Genomic DNA, 8,797 nt, shown 5'->3' on the forward strand with positions numbered 1-8,797 from the left:
CTACCTGAAACTCTGCATGGCACCGATGAATGTTAGCATGAATTTTATATTGAAAATTACTTACCTGAATTTTTTTACGAATCTCATTATGCAAATCATGAATATGTTGTGCAAATGCCTCAGCAGATTCAGGAATCCTAACATGTGGGGACATGGGCAAAAGATCTAAAGGCTTTCTAGGTGTATATCCATGCACAACTTCAAAAGGACTAGCGCCTATAGACTTATTGATAGAGCTATTATATGCAAGTTAGGCTATAGGAAGAATTGAATCCCAATTCTGATTGGCTTCTCCCACTAGATACCGAAGGAGGTTGCCTAGACTATGATTAACCACCTCAATTTGACCATCAGTTTGAGGATGAAATGCAGTGAAAAATTTCAATTTAGTGCCTACTAAATGCTACAAGGTCTTCCAAAAATAACTCATGAAGCAAACATCCCTATCAAACACTATGGTTTTGGGAAGACCATAAAGTTTGACAATCTCATCAAAGTAGAGCTTTGCAATCTTAGAAGCATCAGAGGTCTTAGAACATGGTAGGAAATGAGCCATTTTAGAGAAGCGATCAACAACTACTAGAATAGAATCATGCTTCCTAAAGGTGCAGGGCAAACCTAACACAAAGTCCATACTCACATCCTGCCCCGAGTAATCTGGCACAGGTAGAGGAGTGTATAGGCTAACGTTTTTTTTTGCGATGTTTGGCTAATTGACATGTACGACACTGACCAACTATCTTAGCAACGCCCCTCTTAAGACCAAGCCAATAGAATTGACGTTCCACTTCCTCAATTGTTTTGTCTTGGCCAAAATGACCTACAAGGCCTCCTGCATGTATCTCTCAAACTAGGAAATCTCTCACTGAAGACCGAGGGATACATAACTTGTTGGCCTTGAACAAGTAACTATCTTGAAGGGTATAATCATCTAGGATTGGCCGTGAGACATTACTTAGGCTAGTGTAGAGCTCCCCAAAATCTGGGCATGACTCATAGTCATCCTTGAGTTGTTCAAACCTAGTAACCTTTGTTAGGATTAGTGCCCTTAAATCCTATTGTATGATGCTATGTATGTTATTATGTATGACATTATGTATGACTTAATATTGTGATTAATAAAGTTATTTTATTATTATCTAAAAATAATGGTAACATGAATATTAGAACATTATTATATAGCCCATAAGATGTATAGTATGTGATTTATGTGAAAAGTCACTGAAGATATAAATCACAAATTCTTTATAAATTCAGAATTGTAGTTCGTAGTCGGTGATGAAATTGGGCATTTCATCTGTGAAAACTATAACATATCAACTAAGATGATTTGTCTTGATAATGGAAATGGAGATTTCTAATTGATATGCTGATATGTTTTAAGAGTTAAAACATATTGAACTGGACCGCTGTGAGATTTATTATTCTCCTAACGACTGTCAAATGAATAATAAACTCACGACTTATATTTACATGAACTCTTAATCCTGAGAGAAGAATGGACCTTATCATGAGGTGTAGGTTGCTTTAATAAATTAGGAGTGAAGTCTAAATAAACGATTAAAATCTCAGTATGTTGGGTAATCACATTTAGTGTTGAAGGAACATATATTCTCAAGATGGAATTCATAATCTCTTAATGGAGATACAAAATGTTCCCTTGAGATAAGTTTCATGGGTTTATTATTTAGAATGTTAGGCCTAACTACTTTAGTAAATAGTTACTAGAATATATATTTATGAAATTGAATTTCATAAATATATGATGAATAACTTAAAGGATTAAACCGGGTACTCAAGGATAAGATGTAGTAATTTACAAAGTGGAGTCTACATTCATGACTTTGTGTTACTACGAATATTTTATGAAGGGGTTGCATGTACAATAAAGTCTTAGGATATAATTTATAAATAAGGCCTAGAGTGCAACTATATTTATATAGTGGTATTAAATATTATTAATGGTAATTTTGGACTTGTCAAGAGTTGACAGAAAAGTCCTAGGTCCATTGGAGCTAGTGTCTTATTGATCCCTTTTTGGTCACACTCCAAGCCACACACTTAAGCCCAATCAAAAAAACCCAAAAGGCAAGCCTAATTAGATAATCAGTTAGATACAAAGGGAGAAATATACACAATTTTTTGTAGAGAATTGCAAGAACATCATTGTGAAGTGGTGTGTATGTAAGTGTTAGACACTTTGACATTCTCTTTTTGAAAACTGATTGAGAGACCACACATCTTGGGTGTTAGTGGAATTGGAGTGAAGATTGAAAATATTCCCAAGTATTTCTGATCTTCGGTTTTGAAATTCACTGCTCCAAGGTACGCTGTCTTGTTCTCAAATTCTGAAACTTACATAGTGCACGTTAACATTTATGAATGAAGTAGATCTGTTATTTTTCCGTTGCGTATTTGCATATTTCCTTCAACCTTAACACTCATGACTGATAGCAAAGACACCCTTCGACTTAGTGCATCAGCAGCCTTATTCTCAACTCCTGCCCTATGTTTCACCATAAAGTAGTAGCGTTGCAGAAATTCAACCCAACTACCATGCCTAAAATTCAGCTTCTTTTGGAAATGGAGATAGCGCAAAGCTTCATGATCAGAGTAGATAACAAATTCTCGAGACAACAGGTAATGGCACCAATGCCAAAGAGCTCGAATAATGGCATAAAATTCTTTGTCATATGTGGAGTACTTTTGCTTAGCATCATTCAACTTCTCACTAAAATAAGCAATTAGGTGGTGCTCTTGACTAAGTACTCCCCCTATACCAATACCTGAGACATCACATTCCACTTCAAAAGGCTTGGTAAAATCAAGGAGACGCATGACAGGTGCTTCAGTCATCTTTTGTTTTACCTCATTGAAAGCCTTAGTTGCAGCTTTTGTCCAAATAAACTCCTCTTGTTTCATGCAATCAATGATAGGAGACATAATGGTACTAAACCCTTTGATGAATTGGCAATAAAAGGAAGTGAGCCCATGAAAATTTTGAATTTCATGGATATTTTTGGGCTCGGACCAATCCACAATCGCCTGAACCTTTTGGGGGTCGGCAGAAATTCCCTCAGAGGATTCTATGAAACCTAGGAAGACGACTTTATCGGTAAAGAAAGAGCACTTCTTGAGGTTACCATATAAACTCTCCTTCCTAAGGGTAGTTCAAACTTGAGTTAGGTGGTCTAAGTGTTGTTCCCTAGACTTACTATAGATGAGGATGTCATCAAAGTACACAACCAAGAATTTCCTCATAAAAGGCTTAAGCACTTGAGTCATCACTCTCATAAAGGTACTAGGAGCATTGGACAATTCAAAAGGCATGACCATCCACTCATATAAACCATCTTTTGTCTTAAAGGCAGTTTTCCATTCATCACCAGGACGAACCCCAATTTGATGATAGCCACTTTTCAAGTCTATCTTGGAGAAAATCGTTGCTCCAGCATCATATCCAACATGTCATCTAACCGAGGGTTTGGAAAACAATATTTCACAGTGATCTTGTTGATGGCACGACTATCAACACACATCCTCCAAGTTCCATCTTTCTTGGGAGTTAAGAGTGCCGAGACTGCACAAAGACTCATGCTTTCATGAACAAAATCCTTCCTAAGTAGTTCTTTTACTTGCCATTTCAACTCAGCATGTTCTGTAGGGTTCATCCTATAGTGAGGTAAGTTAAGTAGGGTCACTCCGGGCACAAAATCTATGGCGTGTTGTATGTCACATATGGGAGGTAAATGATCAGGGAGTTCCTCAGGGAAAACATCCTTAAATTCCTGGAGCACTGACTTCACTTCTTCAAGTTGCTCCTCACTGGTCTCTCCATGAAGTTTCTTGGCAACTAAGACAAACACAATGGATTCTTGAACTTCTACCCTTTTAAATGCCTTTGGGCTTATAATGTTCAAGCCTTTCGCCTTTGGTACTTCTATCTTCTTGCTCATGTCAATTGGCTTGGGTTTCAAAGAATTGAGCACAATCTTTTTACCTTCAAAAATAAATGAGCAAGAATTAGATCGCTCATGAAAGGTGACATCCAAATCATAAAGCCAAGGTCTACCTAAGATAATATGCCCTACATCCATGAGAATTACGTCACATCATATTTCAGCCTTGTTGGTGAGGAATTGAAGTGGGACAACACATCTTTCTTTTTTGGCTATGGAGGAAGTATCCACCCAAGAAAATTTATATGGGTTAGAGTGTGGGATTAATTTCAAGCCTAGGAGGGAAACAACGTTAGAGGACACCGCAGTAATATAACTCCCACTATTTATAATAACCTTGCAAGTTTTGTCTCCACACTTAGTGTAAGTTTGGAAGATGACACTCCTTCGCCAATCATCAATGTCCCTTTATTCTGCCTCAACATCTTGGATTTCTTCAACATTTGGATCATACACCAGCTCCTCAACATCTTCTACATTTTCATCATCCTCTTGAATGGCAACGGTTCTAGAGGGATATCTAGCTGCGATATGTCCAACTCCATTGCATTTGAAGCATTGGAGGCGAGAGCCTAATCTTGAAGGCTCATTAACCATACCTTTTTCCTTGTCCTCTTTTTCTATTGGGGTGCTATTAGGGTTGACCTTAGGGGATAAGACAAGTCTAAATTTGCTATCAAAAGGTTGAGGGTTGGTGGGAACACTTTGGAGCTCAAAACGTCACCAAAAGATAGATTTGGATGATAATTCACAATTCTTAGCAAGGTCATATGCTTCTCCTAAGGTAGTGACTCCTCGGGTGATAATCTCGCCTAGTAGGTTAGCATTTAAACCTTTCTTGAACCTATTGAGTGTGACAACCTCCTCCTCGACTATTCGAATTCGCCTCTTGAATTTCTTGAATTTCTCTATATATTCAGCCATAGGAGCAGTGTCTTGTTTCAAGCGATCCCATTCCTTAAGGAGGGAGCTCCTATAAGTTGGAGGAAGATAATTTCTCAAGAGTGCATCCTTCATCTCAAGCCAATTAGTAATGGGGGGCTCATGTCGTCGCCTAAGGATATCCTTAAGGTCCTCCCAGAAAAGGTCGGCTCTTCCAATCAAATTCATCCCGGCATACCTCACTTTCTTATTTTCAGTCCAATGGTAATAGTCAAAGAATTTCTCCATCTGACGTAACCAATTGATGAAAACCCATGGGTATAGGCAACCATCAAAGATGGGTGCTTCTATCTTTTCCTTGGACATCCTATTATCATAATCCCTAGGGTCATTGTGATTATAGTGATCATGTTCAAAGTTTGGAGCCCTATTAAAGTAACCATGGTTATTTGGCCTAAGCATGTTATCTCCTTCATGGTTAATAGTCTCTCTTTGAGATGCTTCAACTCACTCTACCCTATCCAGTAAAGCATAGACACTTTTTGCTAGGTCTTCTATGGTTTGACATGATGCAACCACTACGTAGATGCATGCAACACTATATTTATGAATGCAATTAGGATTCCCGAAAAATTCAAATAACCAATTCTCAATATAAAATCAAGGTCAAGCAAGAGTACATGTAGAGACTAGATCAAAGAATCAAAGAAATAAATTGCAGTAAAGTAGTGACAGTGTTCATAATATTGAGTGATAGCCCAAATAAAAGTCAAATTCCAATAAGCTCCACAATTAATAATGAGAATAAGATATTTCAAAGAAACTGGGTTATATATATATATATATATATATATATATATATATATATATATTGGGAATTTTAGAGTGGGTATTGAAAGAAAGCACAAATAGTAAAATAACTAACTTGAGCACAAAATGGGTAGGCCGATGGAGTATGGTGGGATATAAAGATAAAATTTTTCAATGAGACAAAATTGAACCCACCAAAAAGAGAGTAAGAGTTGTACCCTGGTCAATGGCCAACTTATTGCACTAGATAGTCACGGGCTTGGCTCCTCAAGTGAATGGACCATACTTGGACAAGTGGACCTGTGGATGAACAATTTAAAGGCCCAATACATGCAATGAGTTGTCACAGCAACAATATTTTCTTTCTTTTCCTTCCTTTTGATTTTTTTTTTCTTGCAAAATAAGAAATTACACTGTGTGATGGACTTAAGACATTACAGACTTTAAAAGAAATTCAAACGACAGACTCTAAAAAAAAAAAAAAAGACAACAGAAACTAATAGAGAAAAGGAGCAGCGGAGCAGCATGAAGCGGCGCTGGAGTCAATAGCGGAGAGGTGGTATGGGCTCACCGGCATTCACGGTTAGCAGTGCTAGATGGCGCAGATCGGAGCTCGCTCGTTAGATCACGATGATGGAACCAGCGAAGCATGAAATGGCATGGTGGGAGCAGTGTTGACAGCGAGTTGGTGTAGGTGGTTCTCGGCGACGCGAATCCTGTATTGGCATTGGCGATTCTCGTCGGCTTTCAAACTCCTCTGCCTTTGGTTTGGTGGCTGATGGGCTTGTGTGGGTCGCTCTTTTTTTTGGTGGCTTGTGGGTTCTGTGATTAAAGGCGAGCACAGATGGGGGTCATTGGCTTGGAAGGGGCCGCTGGCTTCTCTGTTGGTTTGGGGATGAAAAACTCATGTGGCCAAAAGGGGTATATGGTACAGATTGGTTCAAGTCCTGGTTTGCAGATCTCATGAGGTAAGAAATTGGGTTGCTGTGGTTTGCGAACCTCGTGAGGTAAGTATTTGAGTAATGGCATGTCTGGCGGTTGATGTTTTTTGATGATGAGTATGGTTGTGGGTTGTTAGTCGTGAATTTGGGTTGTTGCAAGGGGTGATCGGGTTGGGCTTTGATACCAAAATTGAAATAGGACAACCACACAAAATAAACCTTAGGAGTCAGCATCTAAGGACTGCTAGGAGTTGGCATCTAAGGGTTGCTTGGAGTCATCAAGCAAAAATTGGAGTCGGCACTAGTGTAAAAAGAAACACGTTTTTTTATTATTCTCAAAACTGTCTCACAATAATCAGAAAAAGTGCTTAAATAGCAAACAATAAAATGCATAAAGAAATCCTAATTATTAAATGCTCGGGCTTGCTTAATCTCAAGCTCTATAACTAATAGGCTCCATCCATAACGCCACAGGTTGGACCGTCTTCTTTTTGATCTTCCTCCCATACATGCGTATAATTGGGAGCTTGGACTTTGTGTCCGCACCGTAAGCTAGTTATAATGATGTCATCCTCGTCCTCGGATGACATATTAGTAGCTATTTTATGCTTTTTATTTTTTTTATATCTTTGTTGGATAGCTATTATGTTGGTACAAAAAGAAGAAAAGGCCAGAAGGGGGTGGGGATGGCTGTGGTGGGTACAAAGTACAAACTACAAAGTAATTGATACTGCCTCCGTTCAATAATATGGGCCGAGGTTGCCACTGCACATATTTCTAAGTAATGATAAATACATATTTAAAGAAGGAAGAAAAGATTATATTCAATATATAAATCTCTCATTTTTGTAGGATCTGAAAAAAGTTGTGGAAGATAACTTTACTTTCAATTTTTTTGAAAAGGCTAATTCACGAACTAATAACTTATTGTTTTTTTATGGTTTTTTATGGAAAACACTTGCTTTCATACCATGACCTAAATGTTAAAATTTATCCTTTTTTTTTTTTTCCTCTCTCCCTATAATTTTAAGTAAACGTCTAAACAACCATGATTGTTCCACATAAAAAATTTCACACTCATACGGATCATATGTACAAATATTCTTAGAAAAAGTGGACACCTAGCATCCACAATTTTCACATGATATGTACTATATTAGCATGAAGTAATAATTTTCCTATGGTTAGGGGTATCTGAGAAATGCAAGTACTTTTATGTGTTCATTTTTATACCTAATTTTGAACATTATAAAGCAACTTTTTAGTGATGTAAGTATGTAAAGTAGTACTAGTAGTTGTAGGCGATGTGAAAACCAGAGAAAAAAAAAAGGGGGGGGGGGGGGGGGGTGTAAAAACTAGTTTGCAGATAAAATAAAGAATAAGGTTGGTGTATCCGGTGCTTTTTTGTACTGGACATATGTTCGAATCTTAATGTGCATTTGTCCGATCCTTAGCGCGTTCAGTGCAAAAAGACACTAAAAAAAACAAAAAAAACCTATAGGTAAATGATTGTGACAAGACTCAACAATAGTTCAGGCTTCACACTCTCTAAGTACTAGTACTGATGTACTGATGCTGTCCATATATGCGTGATTCATGTGGTGCTGGTGGCCCGAGAGATTTTTTTATTTTTTCTTATTAATTCTTTTTTATTTTTTAGAAACAACAAAGTAGATTAAATAGAAGTGACAGGGGTGTGCACAGTTTAGTGGACTTGATTTTTTTTTTTTTCAAATTTGTTACCGAACTTATAAGAATCGGTTTTGTAATAATTAAAACAAATGTATATTAATTAGGGTTGGTTTTTCGACCTATAGCGGTGCGGTTTGATCGGCTTGGTTTAATCGGTTTAGTTGGTTTGATTTGAAACATTAACAATTTGTTTTTTTTTAATAAAAAAAAAATCTGTTCAACCTATAAAAAAAAATCTATTCAACAGAAACTTTATAAAAAAAAAAAAAATCTGTTCACCCAAACAGTAATGAATTTATACCCTACAACTAAAGTAAGTTACTTAATACATATTAAAGTATGTTAGTTATAACCCTAAGATATATTAATTTATTAAAGACAATAAGACATATTAGAGAATAGCATTTTTTATTTTATTATTTTTTTGGGGGCTAAACGCCTAAGTGTTAGACTATATAATATAATATAATATAATATAATAGTCTTTCCAGTTTCCACTATTAAAGTCTTATA

This window comes from Castanea sativa, chromosome 8 (assembly GCF_040712315.1).
Source record: "Castanea sativa cultivar Marrone di Chiusa Pesio chromosome 8, ASM4071231v1".
In the NCBI taxonomy this organism is placed as follows: domain Eukaryota; kingdom Viridiplantae; phylum Streptophyta; class Magnoliopsida; order Fagales; family Fagaceae; genus Castanea; species Castanea sativa.